At 26.1% G+C, this 21,420-nt stretch overlaps 1 protein-coding gene across 1 annotated transcript in view; it reads right to left on the bottom strand.

Annotated features, from left to right (window-relative positions):
* Positions 1 to 21,420, bottom strand: part of LOC136984012 (tyrosine-protein phosphatase Lar-like) — a 197,448-nt gene that overhangs the window by 136,874 nt on the left and 39,154 nt on the right. Inside the window, 1 exon segment of the mRNA XM_067280920.1 lies at positions 10,891 to 11,007. The gene's annotated coding sequence lies outside the window, so the exon portion shown is untranslated.

Here is a 21,420-nt window from a genome sequence, read left to right as displayed (position 1 = left end):
AATAATTTTCTCCCAAACCTCTCTATCTCAAATTATGGACTGAAGTGTCAATCACAGATTCAAAGCTCAGAATAACAAATTGTAGTTGAGAAACATCTCTTGCAATACAGTCTATATCTGCAACTAATGTTACTTTACTCTGAATTTTTTGTTTTATTCTTTTAATCAATAGTGACAATCTTCACCACAGTGGCATAGCGAGGGGGGCAAGGGAGTGTATCATGCACTGGGTGCCACTTGCAGAGAGGTGCCCAAATAATCTCCAAGGCAAACTATATGTATTACAATAAAGTGTCGTGCCCCGGGCGCCAGTTATGTTCACTATGCCACTGCTTCACCAAGCTCTGAAATCTACTTAATCTCCTTGAAATAAACAACAGTAATTCAAGAACTAATGACTAGCATAAGAGAAGAATATATGATAATGATTACACATCAGTAGACTATACTACTGATCCTACAAACAGCAAGATAATAAAGATATCATTTATCTATTATATTTGCTATTGAAGAAGAATTCTATTTAAAATTTTAAAATTAAAACACTTAGTATTAAAATATATCATTTACAAAGTATAAATATTGCAAAAAATAATAATAATAATAATAATTTCAAATAAGAATATCTCAAAAATAAATTTAAAATATCTCAATTCATAACTCTCATTTTTATATAATGAAACAAGAAAGCAATCATTATAATAAAAAAAATGATTTATAAAGAAGAGATATTTATTTTAATTCTTTAGAAATACTCTATTTTCAAATCTAATTTGTTAATGTAATACTTAATAAAATCATTCAAATAGCATTTGATTTTACTAGCAAAAAAACTTATCAATAATATATTAATCAAATGAAGTGGTTCTGAATTTTCAATTAGCTTTGTAAAAAAAAAAATATATCTTGAATTTTTAAATTTAGTAATATAATTAATTTTTTTAACTGCTATTATGTCATAATCAAATAAATTTTGAAACTGGAATTAAATACATATTTTAAGTAATATCATTATAATGCCTGACAAAATACATGTATTAAAAAGAACAGTCAAATCTGCTTATTTTGTAATCACTTTGGAACTTGTCTTAACTAGCAATAACCAACTCCACTAAGCAGAATACATTCTAATATGCAACTGGATGCAAGTGTGTTGTGGAAACTTTGAAATGCACAGCAAAAATACCACATTTGTGTAGTAATTAATTTTCCAACTCTGGGTTTTATAAGTATTTCTTCTGGTTATGTTAAAGTTAAAATATATATGTATGTATGTATATGTATATATATATTTTTTTTTCCAGCCCATGAAAAAGATCTACAGAAGAAAGGTTAATAGGATTTAACATTAGTATCAAATATATAGGATAGATATTATTATGCAACTGCAACATCAATATTATCATTTAATAGCACCCATGTAGATCAGTCTTGATCTGAAACATTGATCGATTATCGGGATGGAGTAAATTCCCATTGTCAAATTATGGTTATACGGTTGTTTATCATTCCTTAGAATATGTGGGTGCCACTAGGCGCAACTTGCAGCAACGGCTTAAAGAGCATAAATTATCATTTAAAACTATCACCCACAAATCCACAACCTCAATAAATTTATTGTATAGTAAATTATATCATATGCAGGCACACAGTGCACACTGCATATGTCTAATGATTAAGAATGAACAAAAATTGAAATTAATAACTAATTATAGATATAAATGAAAATTAAAGACAATAATATAAATTTTATGTCTTTTAGAACAACTTAGTAGCACTAGGATTTATTGGCTCGGCCAAAACAAAACCTATTTGTGCAGTAGGAAAAAACTTAGTGGAATTTGGGTTTTATTCATCCTTGACATTAAAAGGATGTGTTAAAAAAACTTATAAATTGCATAACTTCAATATTTATAAATTACATTAAAAATTATTATGAGGAGTAAAAACAATCTGAGACTTTTTTCTTGCCAAAAATATACCACTAAAATTCTGGATCTATATCACTTTAAAGAACAGTTATCAATGCATATGGCAAAAAAACTGTTTGAAAATATATTTTGTTTTGACATTACATCATGCATACCAAATGTCATCTCCTTCCCATAAACAAAATGATAAAAGATGTTTTTGGACAAAAAATCTCAGGCAACCTTCATCCACCATATAGAGAGTGATCATCATGTGAAAAATAAAATCTCACTTTGTTTTAACTCTCCCTCATCATATTATTTTTCAATATTTTCATTTTGCACAAAACTTTGCACCATAGTTATTATTTAACACTTATTTAACTGCTTCTTATGGTAACCAAATGTTTTTTTCAAATTAAACATTCCCAGTTCTAATCAGACCATTTTCAGTTTTTTTGGCAGTCTGTAGAACTTCTTAGTAATCTACCACAAATATTCTATAAACTTCATTTTAGAATTATTACTTTGAATTGCTTCTTTTTGATATGTTATGGATGTTCTTTGCTTGTAAAACATTATATTTTATGGAATGCTCAAGAACATGTCTTTGACATTTGCATGTATCATGTAATGATTCTAAAATAAACTTTACAGAATATTTGTGATAGATACAAAAGTTGTACAAGCTGCAAAAGAAACCAAAGATGGTCTGATTAGGACTGAAAATGCTTTTTCAAATAAAATAAAGCATTTAGTTACCATAAGAACCAGTTAAATATGTGTTAAATAATCAATCACATACCTGGAACCTGTTACTGGTGTGGGTGATACAACAGATAAATATATCACAAACGTTTTTGAACAATAATAATAATAATAACAATAATAATAATAAAATAGAACATGAATATTTAAAATTAGAATCAAATCCATGTCTTGTAAGAATGTTGTGTTGGACCCGTATGAATGTGCTGTCCAAAACAACATTCTTACAAGACATGGATTCGATTCTAATTTTAAATATTCATGTTCTATTTTATTCTATGTTCCATCGCTTGTTTTTTGTATCGCCTGAGGAAAACTATTATTGTTTGAAAACATTTGCGATATATTTATCTGTCGATGCTGATGTCTGCTGATATATTTATCTGTTACTTCCAATAATCTGATCAAATTATTCTATTTTAAACAAAGTGATGCTTAGACAAATTGTGAGAGTTGAATAAATTCTTTTATTTTTTTTCATAATACAAAAGATGCAAAATTTAAATCATGTTTAGCAATCTAAAACTCACACAATTTCATTAATATTCTGTATAACAAACACCTTTCTCAATATATTTTCTCCCCTATTAAATATCATACCTTTCATTCTATTATAGAAGCTGCTGTCAAGTATACAGAAGTGCTTTTTAGTTGCCATAATGACAGCATCATCATTAGCACAGTTTCATAGGTAAAACATTGTTCACCACAAAAAAAGAAAATGGTTGTAGTCTCAACTATTGGATAAATATATATGATAAAAATGGTTTTTTATCGTATATTCATCTTGTATAATTTTGTGGTAACAGTTTTGTTTACACACACAGTTGTGAGCAATATCATTGTTGAAGAATTTTGCAATTTCTTGTCATACAATTATAATATAAAAATAAGCAATTATTTTATTGTGACATTGTCGCATAGCTGAGCTACAATTTTTAATCATATTTTTAATTCATTTAATTTAAAATATATGCTCTCCACTTCAAATTAGTACTATACTGTCTTCCTCCTGTACATCATAATTTTCTCACAACAGACTCGGGCTAGTCATCTACTAACTGCTTTCAGGGGAGGAAGTTTTGAATTGAAAAAAACATGACTTCTAGTTTGCTTCGGAAGTTCATATATTGTTAAATGGGGCTTCCTGCCTCTAAGCTTTCCATATCTGGTCTTGAATTTCATTTATCTAACAACATTCTCTAAATTATTCAACATTCTAATTATACAAGATAAATATATGATAAAAAAAGACAGAAAGACACAGACAACAGTGGGATACATTTTTTTTTTCAAATTGCAACCCAATTAAAGAAATGAAATGATAAAATATAATACTGTCAAACTTCAGAATAACAAAAACAAGAAAAATGTATAGAATTTCATGTATTTACTACATAATACTAAGCTCCAAATGCAAAATTTAGTGATGAATATCTCTAAAAAATATTTCAAAAGAATTATTATAGGAATCAAAAAATGACTACATAAGTTTAACATTTAACTGAAGTTTTATAATTAGAATATAGAATCTAGCTCATCAATAAAGTTAATATATCAAGAAGAGTAGTGATTATATGAAACAATAACAAGGATCAACAATATTTCATATAAATTTTTGATTATTAGATTAGATAATATTAATTCACTGAGCTCAAAAGATATAAGAATTATACAATCTTTCATTTTTTTTTTCCTATGTTAAGATTATAATTGCCTCATATTATGAAATAATGAAATGCTATATCTAATGTAAAAAATATATCCTTTTTTTAGACCTATAAATTTAACATTTAAATCATTTCATAATTCCTAGCAAATAATTTAATATATTCATTTTATTATTGAATAAACTAGCTATATATCAATATTTTCTTAATAAAAGTTGGTATGTTAAATTCATGAACCTGTTAAAAAAATCTATTCATAGAATTTTCAAATTTAAATATTGATGCATATTTCAAAACCATCGGTGTTAATTTCATATTACTTTTCATGCATTTAAAAGTCCATAACTTTATTAAACTTAAAGTTATGCACTTTTATAAAACACAATAAAACCTTTTTAAAATGGAACACAATGATACTGCCAAAACTTTCCATTTTATATAGGGTTATGCTACATAGGTTTAATTAACTCTTCCAGAAAGCTGGAGAAATGGTGATATTGTATTGTCATAGCTACTTTTCATAATATTAAAGTACAATTTTAAAAAGAAAAAAAAATCATAGATTAGAAATCATCACCAAGCTGGTCAATCAGGATCAAACCAGTAAGTTATAGTTCATTATCACTTAGAATTTACATGTTGTTATGCCAAAAAATTCCACTTTATTCAGGTATTAGGATTTCTAAACATACTTCCACTTTGAAGTATTCTAAGTCTGACTTACAACAGCATTTTACACAGAAAATCATTCCAAACTTTATTTTCCATCTAAACAGGTTTCCATTTTGTTCAGAAGTTAATTTTAGACATATTTTACTAAATATATTCAATAACATTACAGTATCATTAAGCATTTATAATAAAACAATGGAACAAGAATTATAATGCCTGAATATGATACTTGTAATGTTGGCAAAATATATTTATTATTTAAACAAGTTTATTTTTCTTGTATTTAAATGCTCATAATACTACAAGACAGTTTTATAATATTAATTGGTAATTTCGTTTAGTATGCTATTATTCTCTAATAAAATTTCATTACAAACAAATTTTATTAAATAAAATTATTAATATTTTACAACATATCTTACATATAGAGAAGTTTTTAAACCAAAATGCTTAAAACCACTGATGAATTAAAAATTTCAACAGAATTTAGAAATAAATACATATAGATAATGAACTGTAAAGTATAAAACATAATAGACAATTATGTTCATTACTCTATAAATCATAAATATTGTGTAATATCAAAGTATTTTAGAAAATTGCAGATTTTACTTCTAATACAACACTAAGTAGACAATACTACTTTAACCAAGTTTGCCTAGAAAATATTTTGTATTTCTTTCAGAATTAAATTAAAAACATTAACACATTAAATGTAATCATTCTTACATATAATAAATGCAATTTTTGAAAAATATAAAATTTAAAACAAATTGGAGTATACTTGAAGCACAGTTTATAAATAAAGATTTATCAATGTATTTCATACATCATCAATGTCAATTTCCGAAGAAATCTTTAACTCATTATTCTGTATATATTTTTTCTATCACATGATCTGTTATAAATATAATTAAATGAGTTCTTTATATTATTTGGCTTAAAAGAAATAAATCAGAACATGAACTTATGTTAAAGTATAAAAAATAATGTGAAAAAGTATTTATAAAATTCTAATCAATTGAAAAATAATAGCATATAAACATCAAAGATTGAATCTAAATTAATTATCATATTCTGGATTCAACTAAAAATATAACAGCAAAACTACAAATTAAAATTAATCGTATTATATTAATTATTTAGACAAATTAATAATCTCTATAAAAGTCATCAAAATCTAGAAGTAATAAAATAGTTATTCATATTAGACTTTTCTGACATTTAATACAAAAAATTTCTGTAAATGAAAATTTCTAGAATTTATAACAGTCTATATTAAAAATTTTATTACATACCAAATAAACTAAATGATCTAAATTTCAGCAGAATAAGGAAGTAAAGATCTAATAAGTAATTACTTTATTAAGTGGCTAAATTTTTAATTGGTTATATTTCCACTTTTTAAAGTAATTCCTTGAAATTTCTTGCTTTAGTAATTATGTAGAATTATTAGCAAAATATAAAATTCAACGTGAAAAACATGAATATAATAAGAATAATAGCTTTTAATATGGAACATGAGGAAAAAAAAATACTAAAACAATAGTTTTGAAATTACTTGTCTGGAAATAACACTTGGTTTCTCTTGGATAAAAAAAAATAATGAATAAACAATATTAAATAAATTTAATCATAAACCTTTAAAAAAAATTTAATCTTTAATTTTTTAAAAACAAGTGAAATGATTAAAATAGCAATTCAGGAGTTTTCAACTTCAACCTTTTTTAGAAAAAATTTGCATTACATTAGCTATTGGAAGAAAATCCATAATCCAAAACAACAAATTAAAGTAATATACAAGATAACTTATTAATGTAGAAAAAAATCAATAGTGATGCAATATTCAAAAGTAGATATACTTAATATATATTTATATAGTGAACATAAAAATTATTATATCTAAAAACTCTTTGTATCTGTATTTTATAGAAATGATAGCTTTGTATAATGTTCATTTATTTTCTATATTCCTATCACATTGAGGACATTAATTTTAGCTAATATTTCTAGTCCAATCTTTTTCAGTTAACTTGACTACAATGATAAATCCAATACAGTTCCGTTACAACCATATTTTAAAAATATAGTTTTTCACATTATGACATAGTAATCCAATAGTGATAAAATATAGTTTGTCACCTTACAACAAAACAATCCATTTTATGACATTACATTTGTGATGATGAACATTACAGCAATAACCAAAAATAATAAGAAAATAAACTACAATAGAGGAGGGGAAAAAACATTTGTGAGAAAAATTTGTTTTGCAAATATAATATGTTAATGAATAAAATAAAGAAATTAATCTGTACCAAATAAATCACTGAGCGTCTGTTTATATTCATCGTTAACAGACATGGCTTATTTTTTTCTTTCACATTGTTTAACTGTTTGACAAGTTATTTCCATTTGTATGCCTATTGGCTGATTGATAGATGAGTCATCATCAGATTTATTAAAGGATATTTATTTTTCTTCTTTTCCAGTTCACAGAACATTTATAAATCATAATAAATAACAGGGTTATAAGAGAGAGACAATTAATATTTCTCTCATAATAGTTTTGTTTATAGTATTGTCATTTTTAAAAATAATGTATCCAACTATTCCATGCTTTTAGTGCACAATCTTCCTAATCTAACTGCAGTAAATTATTATTATTATATATCAAAATTATTAAAAAACTTAATACTATAAATAACAACTATCATCATTGTCTAAATGTAATTTTAATAATAAATATTTTTAATTAAAGTTTTGTTTTATAATATGTATGTATATAAAATCAAAAATTTCAAAAATTTATTTGTAACAATAGAAAATCATAATAAAAACACTATTGTGATTTCTTGTTCTTATAAATTAGTAGTTTTTGAGGTTTATCCATCTGTTATTAATTTCTCATTAAAACATTTATAATAAAACAAAAATATTTCCATAAATATAATAATCAGGTAGCTATTTTTATAAAGCAAATTCAATTGGAATCTATGCAATATCTTATTCAAAGAATGCTAAAACTTAAGAATAATTTATTAAATATAGATACTTGGGTAAAAAAAAATAAAATAAATAAATAAACTGTTAAATATTTATGATTTTTTATCACAGAATTCATTTTTCAGGATGTAGTTTATCAATGTTTTCAAAATATTCTTAAAAAGTAATATTTTTATTTCATAAATTTAAAATATAAAATCTAGAATAATTGCTACATTGTTTTAATTACAAATTCAATAAAAATATAGACCAAGAAATATGATATATGAAAGTCGGACTTACAATTTTCAATAAGTTTAGATGATATACCAGTCACAGGTACATTCTTTATTGATATATTGAGGTAATACTGTTTTATCCTTTGTACAGAATTCAAAATGTCCATCAAACTGTTATATCTTTATTGATATAGCAATACGATAGACATTTCGAATTCTATATGAAGCTTGAAATTCCAATTTATCATCAAACAAGTATTATATAAAAAATGACTTTCTGTTCAATAATTTTGCAATACATAAAAATATTATTTAATTATTTTTTATTTTAGGATAACCGAAAAAAAAATAAATTAAGATATCTTGTTTTCATTTTATAATACAATTAAAAGTTAATTTTTAACTTTATAACAACTTACTCACAAAGTTAATTTTGTATCTGATTAATACAGAATGTAGTATTTTTTTCAAACTTTACTTTCTGAATTTTATTATTTATACTGAATTTATTTAGATTATTTGTAGAAATAACTTATATAAAAAAAAAATACAAACTCATTTATATACAAATACAAGTAAAAATGTTTTTTTATTAGTTAAAATTTCAAACAGCTACAAAATTTAAAAACTTATAGAGTATTAGAAAATATCTCTATATGAATCAAAAAACATTATACAATTATACACACGTACGTACAACTGCTTAATGAAGATGATATATGAATATTTGTAAAGAAACATTTTCAACTTCTAGTGCAACTACTTTCGGCTCTAACGAATTTGTAAAGAACAAAGCTGTACAGAAAATTAATTCCAAAATTTCTAATTTTATGGACAGTTTCTAATACACTGTCCATAAAATTCATGTATGAAATTGCAAAAAACTTCAAAACAAGTAGTCAATCATGTTATTTAAAGCAATAATATACTATTATTCAATTCAATTGAACAAAAAAATAAAACTGTTGTTTCATTTAAAAAGTTTAATAACTAAAACAATTTTAATAAGGAGTTTAGTCAAAACTTCTAAGTGCTACAAATTAAACTAACACATTGCTTTTATTTAATAAACTTTTTTCTATTTAAAAATAATAGTCACTAATTTCCATTTTGGCTTTTTGCCAGATTCACCCAGATTACCTTAATGGAAGTTAAAATACAATATTTTAATCAAAATGGATTTAAGAAAATTTCTTTAGTTATGTTCCATACTGTAATGATTACAATTTAAAGTTTGTTGAAAATTTTGCAACATAAAAGTACATTGCACCATCTACGAGATATGAGAAATACATTTGAATGCATTATTAAAACCTTCACCAAGAAATAAAAAAATAACTAAGTTATACATTGATATATTAATCTGTAACTGAAAGACTCTTTTGTTAGAGTATCTACTTGTTTTCTTTTTTTTTTGTCAAACAAAATAATAAATTTTTAAAATCACATTGTTAGAACCAAACAAACGAAAAAACTTTTAAGGTTTATTTTTTGATTCCTACGGTTATAATCCTACACATACTTTTGCTTATTAAAATTTATATTTATATATATAAAGTAAATATTTTACCAGATTAAAAATATTTAAGAGTAAAATTTCATAACAGAAATTATAGCTTAACTGAGTCAATGCATTTTTAAGTTTTATGAATCATTAAGTTTTTAGAAAATATTACTTAACCATTTATGAAAATATAAAAACTTATGTTCTTGGTCATTAAGAGTTAAAAGAATTACTGTTAAGTTATTAATGCAGTCTAAGAACTATTGGCAAGCTTCACTGAAAGGAGTCATTATAATTTTAGAATAATTTGTTCTACGTAACTAATATTAAAAAATTTGTAACTACAAACATTACCAGTTATAGAAAAACTTAATTAGAATTTTCAACACTACAAATAATTAAAACAAATTCTAAAATAAATTAATAAATTAATTTTAATAATTTCTTTTGGAAAATGTCTTCTTATTTGAATCGATATTTAATAATATTCAAAATGAATTAATAAAAACAAACTTAAATCTGAATAAATAAAATTTTATTGATTTTTTTAATAATTGCTTCTATAAAGACATAATAAATAATATGTTAATTATTTATATTCAATTGGCAAAAATGCAAAGCACGAATTTATAAATAAGTTAAAAGCTGTAATAACATGTCCTCTATTGAAATAATTAATGAAATATTTGAAACAAACTATTTTAATATTAGTTTATTTGTTTCTCTTAACAAAAGAGTTTGTATAGATTATTCAATGTGCGTGATAGTCTGTGTAAATTTACAAAAGCAGCACATTGATTTGTCCTTGAGACAAACAGACACACGCAAATTTATGTGTAATTTCACTTTCACTTAAGTGAAAGAGACAATCAAAATTATAAACAGAACGACGACCCTAACAAAACCACATGTCAATGGAAACAGAGATCAAAACCATACTGTAAAATTGCCATCTGCTGGAGAATTTTAAAACTAAAACACGCCACACTTAAACAGAGATAAAAACAATTTAAACTTAAACTGCATAATTTAAGACTTTGGTCATAATTTAACAAAACAACACATATTAGTGACGGTGCGAATTACGGCATATGTAGTAAAAAGAAATTATCAGCAACTAAACCATTAAGAAAGTAACTTACCAGTCAGCTATAAGGACACATCGGTTAGTGATGCCCTCTATAGACAGCCCTTGGTACTACACAAGTCGTCGACGTTCCTTCCGCAGGTTACTCCTCCTCCGGTACCATGACAACTGTCTGTAAAGGAGCACATGTAATAATCAATAATTGCATAGAACGATTGTTATATTTTATCATCTAAAACTTAAAAAAAATCAATTTTTATATTTCTTACAGCTAACTTTTATATAAAGTTTCCATTTTTTAGTATCACTTCAATAATAACTAACGGTAACTCGTAAGAATTGTTACATATGTCTAACTTTTTTACGATCAACTATACAGCTGAAGGAATGGATTTTTAGGTAATTACAGAGTTTTTATAATACTTTTATATATTTTATATATCGCGGTGTAGAGAGAAAAACAGGTGTAATAATTTTTCCATTTAAAATCCTCCAGAGTGCGGCATTATCACGTACAAACCGCATTGGGTTGCCACAGAATTGTAGAATGACTCATTCCTCCCGCATCGTTCCCTTTCTCAACATGAACTCTCCCATCTGATACATAAACTACGACAATTCGGTTTGGAGAGAAGATACTTGAATCCTGAGTCATTTTTATAACGATTTCTCCCTTACAATAACCATGTATTCATAACGAGCGCGTCAGGTTCTTTCTTTAACTCTGCATTATAAAAAAAAAATGGAAAAATAAAAATAAAAAAAATTCCTTAACCTTCCAGTAGTAAACTCACTTTTAGACACATGCGATTGGTTAATTTTAAATTTCATCATTCATCACCTCAGAAAGAATACGGTCATAAATTATTAAAGATTTATTATTCTGAAAGAAATTAGATTTAGATACTAATAACTTAAGAGCGAAATTTTAAAAGAGGTTCTAATTTTACGTTAACTAGTAATACAGGAAAAGTAATATATATATTTATTTATTTATTTCTTCGTTTTTTAAATACTTTCAGGAAATGGGGATGGGATTTTAATAAAAGACAACGACCGGATAGAAAGGAAAGAAAATTATTCATCAAGTAACAATAAGAGATGGCTTCTGGGCGAAATTCAAAAAGACTCAACAACTTTTCAGATGTAGTAAAGATAATTCTCTTATCAGTGAATGTTGTCATTTCTTTCACCCTCGAGTTAAAATCGACTCAACCAGGGAAAGACAGATAATGAAGAGGAGACACGCGATTGCCCCCACAACTTTCCTTCTCCATCTCCTCGGAGTATACAATCGATAAGCAGACAGTAGTAAATGTCAATGGATTGTTGATATCTTCACTCCATTTTTTATGAATAATCAATAATTATTGAACAAGTCTGGAAATATTTTCAATCGCGACGAAAAAAGAATGCGCCAACCATATTACTATTTTGGTCACGCCTAGAAACTCGATGATATTTTGTCAGTACAGAAACCAAACGCACAAACACTGCATAAAACTGGGAGTTATGAGTTTACGAAAGTAAACAGTTTTGATAATAAAAACTAATGCTTTCCAACAAACAAAATAACTCACTCTTAGTTATTAATCCATTTTAATCCTAAAAGATTCTCTTCGTGTAAATATTTTGCCAGTTTTAAAAGGGAGATTATAGATTTCTACTCCATATGCTTAATAATAATATTTCCATCTTGGTTGTATATTTGAGGATTTCGTCATCTAGTAGTCTGATGGTCTCCAGCTACTATAATACGTTACAGATCATTACACGACTCGCCAAATTTTACGTTACACGGCTCCTGGTTCATTCTAGATAGCCAGATATTGATGTGGATGGAGTTACGGTATTTACAACATATACCATTCCGGTGTAATGACCTAAACGTTGATAAATAGTGTGTTTATGTGCAGTATTCTAGTATACAGTACACTATATTATATAAAATGTTAGTACATTTGCATAAATAGACAGTTAAAGTTTAATTTCTCTTAATAGAAACTAATAATAAAACGTGCTTCCGGTTCGAAGTCTTCGATATTTTCCTAAATCGCATCTTCTGCTAATTTGCTTTTAAAATAACCTTTTATAGAATTAAAGTTTATAATATATTGTCCTCTGTTAAAAGGATTGCAAAAGGAAATAGCTGTCTCATTGTACAGCATCCGATTTGATAATCGAAGCGAGATAATCAAAAATGGTTACCTGCTTTAGTTAATGATTTCACCAATCGACTAAACAATCTCCAAGTTTTAAACTCGTTATTTAGCAATCGATTTTAAAGAAATCCGATGGAAAAACCTCTATAAAAAAAGATGATTTTTTTTTTCTTCAAAAGAAACTATAATCAAGCAGAACTGTTACAGAAGTTTCAAAGCCAAAAACTAGCATCCGATTATCCGTTGAAAAATTTTAGAGCGGAAAATGAAAATTGAAAATGATGAATCTTCAATCAAGATACCATTTACAATCATTTTCTACGAATTAAGCCACGGGATTACATGGATCGAATGCATTAAAATTGAGAGAACGTCATCTTGGAAACAAAGAGATTTTAAGTGTTTCCAGTAACGAAATTATATTTTCATTAGTGAACATGTTTCTAGTGTTTACCATGCTAAATTCGTAAAGGGAAGAATCGTAATTTTCTTTTATGTAATTCCACAACAATCATACAAAACCAAAATTAATATCGCATTATGAGTTTCTAAAAATAGGGCGCTTTGTTCTTGTTTCGTGAAACGTTAAAATCACATAAAGAGAAGAAAAACAGAACAAAAAATAAGCTTTTTATTCGCCATTCTGATTTATACTTTTGTCAAAAGAAAAGTAACATGAAAAAAATTAGCCACTTTGTAGATTTAGATACACCATCATTATTTTGCCCATTTAATATATGATGGATTATAACCGTAAAAACATTATCCAATACCATTATACTCCTTTTTTTTCCTTTGGATAATAAAGCTTTTACTTTTATCAATAAAAACAAATCGATTATTAATAAATAAAAAGGACGGAAGGAAGAAGCTTACTCAAGGTCAAAGATGCATTTCCTACGACAGGTTCAATGGGATCAGCATAATTGTTCTAACAAGGGGGGAAAATTTACAACTGTTCCAAATTGTAAATTGAGGGTGGATACCAGACAGCATATACGTGGGTGGAATATGAGTCAGACAAGGTGTGAAACACCACCTGTCCAGTTTCCACTTACATCATTTTATTAAGTGTATTCGGCATATCGTTGAAACTATCATATGATATTACTGTAGTTTGGATTCTTAAGAATTTTTTTATGAATCATTAATATATATTATTTCTTTAAACATTTGCAATGAATATTAATAGGTGTGGTGTGTATTATGTATATATATATATCATAACAAGTATTATTTAATTATTCAAAACAAGTGATTATTTCGAATTTATGTCAAAACTTATCAGAGTGTGCCATATATAACCTATACAATACAATGTCTATGCACCATAAACGAATAGCATATAAGCAATGAATTTATTAAAATTAATTTTCGATTTGCAAAGTTTTGAAATCGTAAACCGAATATTTATTGAGTATTTTGCAAAGATAACAGATGACTAACAATTATAATTAGCTCGTGAGTAAATTGCTACTTTGTCGGGTTTCCGAAACCTTAACAATAACCATGGCTTTTGGGAGAACAAATATGAGTAAAGGTCATACATTTACTTTAACAGTGAGATATATTTTATTCTGTAATATTTAATTATCTTCAGTAGCTAAGATCAAGGTAGATTAATATATCAGTTTAAGTAAATCCAAATTTGCTATATCAGTCAATCGAAAACTTTCCACTTTCGCATTAATAATCCACTAAAGTATAAAATTAATGAATTAATTTCCAAGTAGAATTATTAAAGTTCGATGAAGCGAAGCATATACTTAGCCTCTAGCTGTTCGTTAAAGTATGACTCATCCAATATTCGAAACATTGTCAATCAGTATACTGACTCACAATCTAATTAGTGCTTATCAAAGGACAGATCGCCTGCACGATTCCAAGAGTATTTAGATTTGTAACAGCTCTATAATAATTGAGACAAATAAGAAATGCTCAATAGGCAACTAGATATTTGCGGTTTATTAAATAAATATTGCAAAAATTATTCTCAGCTAGTGATCAGTATCTAGAAAACTATATATAACGGTAAGGTGTATCATTAAAATTCGCAAATATTCATAACAGAATTTAACATTTCAAAATCTTAGTAACATGTATTTTCATAGTTTCATGACACATCAAATATATACATATAAAAGTTCATGTTGATTAAGTGAGGAATTTTATCGCAATTTGATATTAAAAGAAAATAAACTATCTAAACAGTTAACGGAGAGAATTTATCTATAAAATGTACTGTACATTTAACTAACGATTTTCATTATGGTTTAAATACAAACTGCTGTTGATTGTAATAATCCATACTATAAATTGTAATTAACATTAACAAGTCATCTCAAGGAAGCTGAGATTTGGATAACTCAATAAAATTTTTTAAGAAAATCTATTCATTAATTGTTTTATTTTACGCTAATTTTTAATGTTTACATATTAAAAAATAAATAAACTTTTCATACATATTATCAGGATGGATTAGAAATACAGAATAGAAATAAAAATCAAAAGTTTTCTAAAGCATGATACTAATTGATTCTTTTCTTCTTCTAGAATTACAGAAAAAGTCTAAAACTTTGACTTAAAAAAGGTAAAATTCAAATCTAATTATTAAAAGTTTGTATTTCTCTTAATGTCTAAACATTAAATACAAATGAAATTATATACACGTTTTGTGTGTGTGTGTGTGTGTGTGTGTACGTATACGAGAGCGGCGGATTAAAAAAAGCATCAAATCCTGGCTACATGCCAACTATCACGTGACATAAGGGGTTCGTGTGGTCCACCCTATCGAATTTCTTGTGCACAGCTTTAGTAAATGATGGCCCCCGGGTCGGACAGAAGGGTGTATTGACCGCACGATAGAGAAGCTAGACGAAATGGTTCGAAAACGTACTTCTTAACTTTTACGGAACCGTTACATTATCCCTTTAAAATTAATAAACTATTTATTTATTAGTGAAATAATCAATCTAACAATGAATGGGAGTGGCCGAATTATTTTCCTTTTTTTTCACTTTTGCATATCAGGTTAGATCACGTGCTTTCATTAAATGGTTGGTAGAAAAAAAGGGGGGGAAATAACAATTCCAGGAAATAATAATTTTCATCCACTCAACAATCCAATAAACGTAGCTATTTTATATTTAAAATATTCATCATTTCTAATGGGTTATTCTAACAATTGCAACAATCAATTCGCCCGAACTGTAATATAAAGAATGTGGAATGTAAGTGGAATAGAATAATTTTCAGCAATTTTCCATCGAAACTCTTTCTCTTGCGCATAAAACATCTCGATCAATTCATAAGATTCACTAAAACAACATCCACATGATCCTTTGGGACAACTTTACAGAATATTCTCCATCTATCTCACAACTCGACAAATCCTCCATTGAATGTTATGTTACATTATACAGTCTAAACAACAAGACAGAACATTTATCTTGTACTCGACGGAAAGTAGATGCCTGTCAAAATATTCAGCGTAATTTCCAAGGAAATGAATAGCAATTGTCGTTTCATCGCTCTTCTCTTAATCGCATCACATTAACTAAATTCTATTGATATTTAAACAAATCAGCAGTTTTAAGTTAACACGACTAAACGGTACCATTCAACAAATGTGGAACTACAGTGCTTAGGAATCTTGGAGAATTTTGATGGACTGTTTGCCCTTCTCGTTAATAAAATTAGAATACATATTATGTACTTAGCTGCCAAACCAAGACCAATTTCTTCTCCTTACATTTAATAGCTTTATGATCTTATCTGAAAGTCGTAAAAACTATTTTCTTCTTTCTGTTTGAAAAACTATTTTTCTGATTTTCAAATATTTTAAATATTTCGTATTTCAATATTTATATTTATGTAAGTTTACATAAAACATTTATAATGGAGGCAATATTTCTGAAGTATTAAAGAGAGAGAGAGAGAGAGACTCCCAACTAAACTAACTGGAATTTTTCGATTTATTCAGAGTAAAATATGGATAATTCTGAATGAAGTTGATAAAATATTCATAAATAGAAAGAACACATTAAGTTATTTTTATTAAACAGTTCTTTTGTATAATATGAAATGTTACCTATCTAAAAAACGTATTCAATTAAAAATTCTCAATAGTATTGAAGGCAATATGCATTTAAATATATCATAATTACGGTGAATGAATCAAATAATTACCGGATTCTTTGGAAGTACATGTGAATAATTTCAGTAAATCTACATTTCGCTAAATATTTTTCAATAAATCTTTCAAAGTATTTATTTTAAGTTGCATGTGGAGTTAAAAGCTGTTGGAGGAGAAAAGCCTTATTAACTAAATGGACATTTTGTTTAATTGCTTCCGACCACTTTTTTTAGAACTTGAATTTTGTTTTTATAATTCGATCGTGACCCAACAATTTTGTTACAATGACTTTACTTTTAGAAGCGTGATATGGCATTGATTTTGGCACACATTTCCATTTATAATTACAGAATACAATTTTTAAGGCGGTGAATTCACATTATTTCTTCTTATAAAAAAAAAAATTGTTGAGTAAAGATGAAAGTAAAACATTTATTGATATAATAAATTCGCTTTTAATACGAAATATTGTAAATTTTACTTATATAATTATTTCTAAGTTTTATAACATGACACTTTAAGATTTCTTATATTCTCCTGCTTATAACCGATTCAAATAAATCTCTGCGTAAACATATTTCACACCATGTGTTTAAATCGAAATGGCAATTATAATATGCTTTCCAGTGTATTTTTTTAAATGGCGACCTAATTTTTGCAAAAGAAATGATGGTCGTATGAAGTAGTTGAACCAGAATGCAACTGTTATTGCTTATTAACTGCACGTTTCTATCATAAGAGAGCAAAAAAAGGCAATTTTCGAAAAGGCATTCTGCCTGAATGATTTTAATATACGCCATCTTATTCCATTCTATTCATTCACCTAATATAGTTCAGAACTGCATTGCAGATTCTGTCATCCACTTGTCAACTTTATCTGCACCACTAATAATATATATATATTCAATTTTTGGTACATATTTCATTCAATTTTCAGTTATACCTTTTATGAAGATATTAAAAATAGATTTAATTCCATTCAAGAGGAAAAACAACATTCATTATTTAACTTAATATTTTCACAATACTTCTTAAACTGTAATAACAACAAAGATTTTAAGGATATCATTAGATATTATAGGATTTAAATAATTTTTTTCGAGTGTTTATATTTTAAAAAGTTATTTATATAACTTAATAATAGTGTAGCTTTGATATTAATATATCAAAAATGTTCATGGTCTAGTAATATTTAATAAATCTAACAAGTTATTAAATTGTTAAAATGATATTAAAAAGCAAAATATTTTCATTTTATATTTTAGAATTACAAATATAAATTGGATATGTTTGTGTATATATCTTACAAACTTTTTTTAAATTAAATTTTATAAAACTATATCAAAGTTAACTTCAAGAGTTTCATGCAAATTTTTAAATTAATAAAATGTGTAGAAATAAAAAATTATATACATGTATAATATATAAAAATATAACTATATTAATATGTATAATAAATTTATCATATAATTTGTATCAAAATTATTGAATAGCCATTTCCTTAACAGGAAATACATAAGAGAACTACTGTTTTTAAATGAATACTTCATTCATATTCACTAAAACCTTGGTACATTAATATGCTAAAGACTGAAGTAGATGTGTCAAGCATTAACAGTAACAAAAACTTATATCATTAAGAATAAATACAAGCTCTGTAAGACATATATACCGTATTTTACGGACTATAAGACGCACTTTTTTCTTCGAAAAATTGCCTCCAAAATTCAGGTGCGTCTTATAGTCCATTGCGTCTTATAGGTATTTTTTTTTTAAAATTGCTTAAAAATTAAGGTGCGTCTTATAGTCCCTAGCGTCTTATAGTCCGTAAAATACAGTATATGAAATTTACACGTATATATTACCTATAAATTATCAATATAGAGTTATAATGTGAAATATATTTATTATTCATGTTGTCGCTGCACGATAACTGTTTAATGATGGTTTTGTAGCCTAATGTGTGTATATGTATAAATTATATAGAAACATATTAATATATTAATAATAACTAATCTTATATATTGTAATTTCATCAAGTTTATTTATTATATACTATTTTCTAAAAAATATGAGAGAATTAATAAAATTCTAAACTGATTTCCACATTAAAAGCACACAAAAACAAGATTTATATAGACTACATATGTAACATACACTTCATTTTATAGACCAGTTTAAGCCAGGTTACTGTTTACATTTATAAATATATAAGAATTTTAATTAATAAGGGCTTCAATGTAAAAACATGATTTTGAATATAATTACACCAGCAAATTCTAAAAAATATGAGAGAGTTAATAAAATCCCAAACCCATTTCCAAGTGAAAAGTACTCAAAAATAAGATTTATATAGAATTTACATGTAATATATGCTTCATTTTATAGATCAGTTATAAGCTATGTTCTGTTTACATTTATAAAGACCTTAATTAAAATGATTTAATTAATAAGGGCCACAATGCTAAAACATAATTTTGAATAAAAATGAAATACACGAGCAAATGAATATATATATATCTTTTAAAATAAGCAAAATTGAAATTATTAATCAATGATAAACAGTAGCCATTATTTAAATTATAAATTAATTGAACCGATTATAATTAAATGGTTATTATTATAAAGGCCAATACACGTTTGACAAGTGAAGAGACCTTTTAGACAGGCACCATATGTTAAACTACAGTTTTTTATACTGGATTTACAAATAATATTAAAGTAGATACGTTGTGTTATACGTGTATAAGTTAAGACAAGTAATATATAAAGTTAAACGAAACAGAAACGAGTGTAAATATTAAAAAAAAAAAGAAACAGAAATCAACCATTACCGTAGTAGCTCGGAGCAAAACTTGACTAAGGCAGATGACGATTCTTCCTCGCTTTTTCTCCGTTTAATCCATGAATTCGTTACCCCAATTCGTTCAACTCTCGTATATATTCAGTAAAATATCGTCTAGTTAAATTGTAATTGATGAATTTAATCGTTAAAAGAAGAGATGTTAACGAACTATAAGCAACCGTGACCCAAACTACACTCTCCTCCTTTGGCCATTGTCAGACGGAATACCGAAACGCGCCATCTAGTGTCGAAAGTTTGCACGATGGAATTTTTAATGAATCAAAGTTTCCTTTTTTTTATTATTATTTTTTTTTTTTTTAATATTTATTTTCCTGTTAAAAGTTTTGTTTTTAATATTAATTTATTTGATTAAATATTTATATTTCAATTATTTAAAATAATTGTATCATAATTAAATCACTTTTTTTTTTGTTTTACCGAATGATCATAATTATCGAACTAGTATAATATAATTACGTTCTGATGTATGAGACTTGTAGTCGCTTAAATAAACAATTTTTAATAAAAATATAAACAAAAATATTCGTGGAATTATTAATTTAAACGGAAGTTAATAAACTCGAGAATCTTCTCAATAATAGAGAACAATGAATAAAGAGAGAGAGAGAGAGAGAGAGAGAGATAATATAAAAATTCAATTCATAACTTTCTTTTATGATAAGAATTTCGGGGATTTTCGATTTTCAAATTGAATTTTTAGTCAAAAATTAAATATTAATTCTCTTCCTAACAAAATTAATTTACCATTTACACGTATATTGTTGCTTTTTTTTCCACTACTCTCTTTAAAAAAATATAATTTTTAAAAAAATCAGATTTTATGACAAATATTTGCATTAATAAAGCTCAAAAAAGAGAATTTTTTTTTAAAATTCTTAAGAGTAAACTAAGCGCTAATAGTAAATAAAAATAAATTCTTTTCGTGTTAGTAATTTTTTTTCTATATTTTTTCCTTATAAAAATACAAAAATTAGTTGAATTTTTTCAGTTCAATTATGTAAAAAAATCATTTATAAATTCACAAATCGTTCAAAGGAAATGAGGAATAATTGATGAATGTGAATAATTTAGACAGAAATAGATTTTAATGACTTTACAAATTCAATTAATATGAAATATCGTAGCATTAAGGCACTGTATGTATAACTATAGCCATTTTATGATATGAGATATTTTCATAAATTTTTCACATATCTTAATTATTTTAAGCAGATCGTGTTGCTATTACACGATTGATAATTAATCTTATAAAATTTATAACCGAACTAACGTGACGGCCAAATAGCTGAGGCGATTGGGTGTAGTAATTCTACCGCTCTGAGGGATCCGGAATCGAATTCACGCCGATAACTCCAGGAATTTTTCGGGGGTGGTCTGTCCCACATATGCCAAACCACGTCCCTAATTACCTGGTTACCTCAA

Source organism: Centruroides vittatus, unplaced genomic scaffold (genome assembly GCF_030686945.1).
Source record: "Centruroides vittatus isolate TY-2023 unplaced genomic scaffold, ASM3068694v2 contig_900, whole genome shotgun sequence".
Classification (NCBI taxonomy): Eukaryota; Metazoa; Arthropoda; class Arachnida; order Scorpiones; family Buthidae; genus Centruroides; species Centruroides vittatus.
Note: the sequence above shows the minus strand (reverse complement) of the source record. Positions and strands in the feature narration are given on the sequence as shown.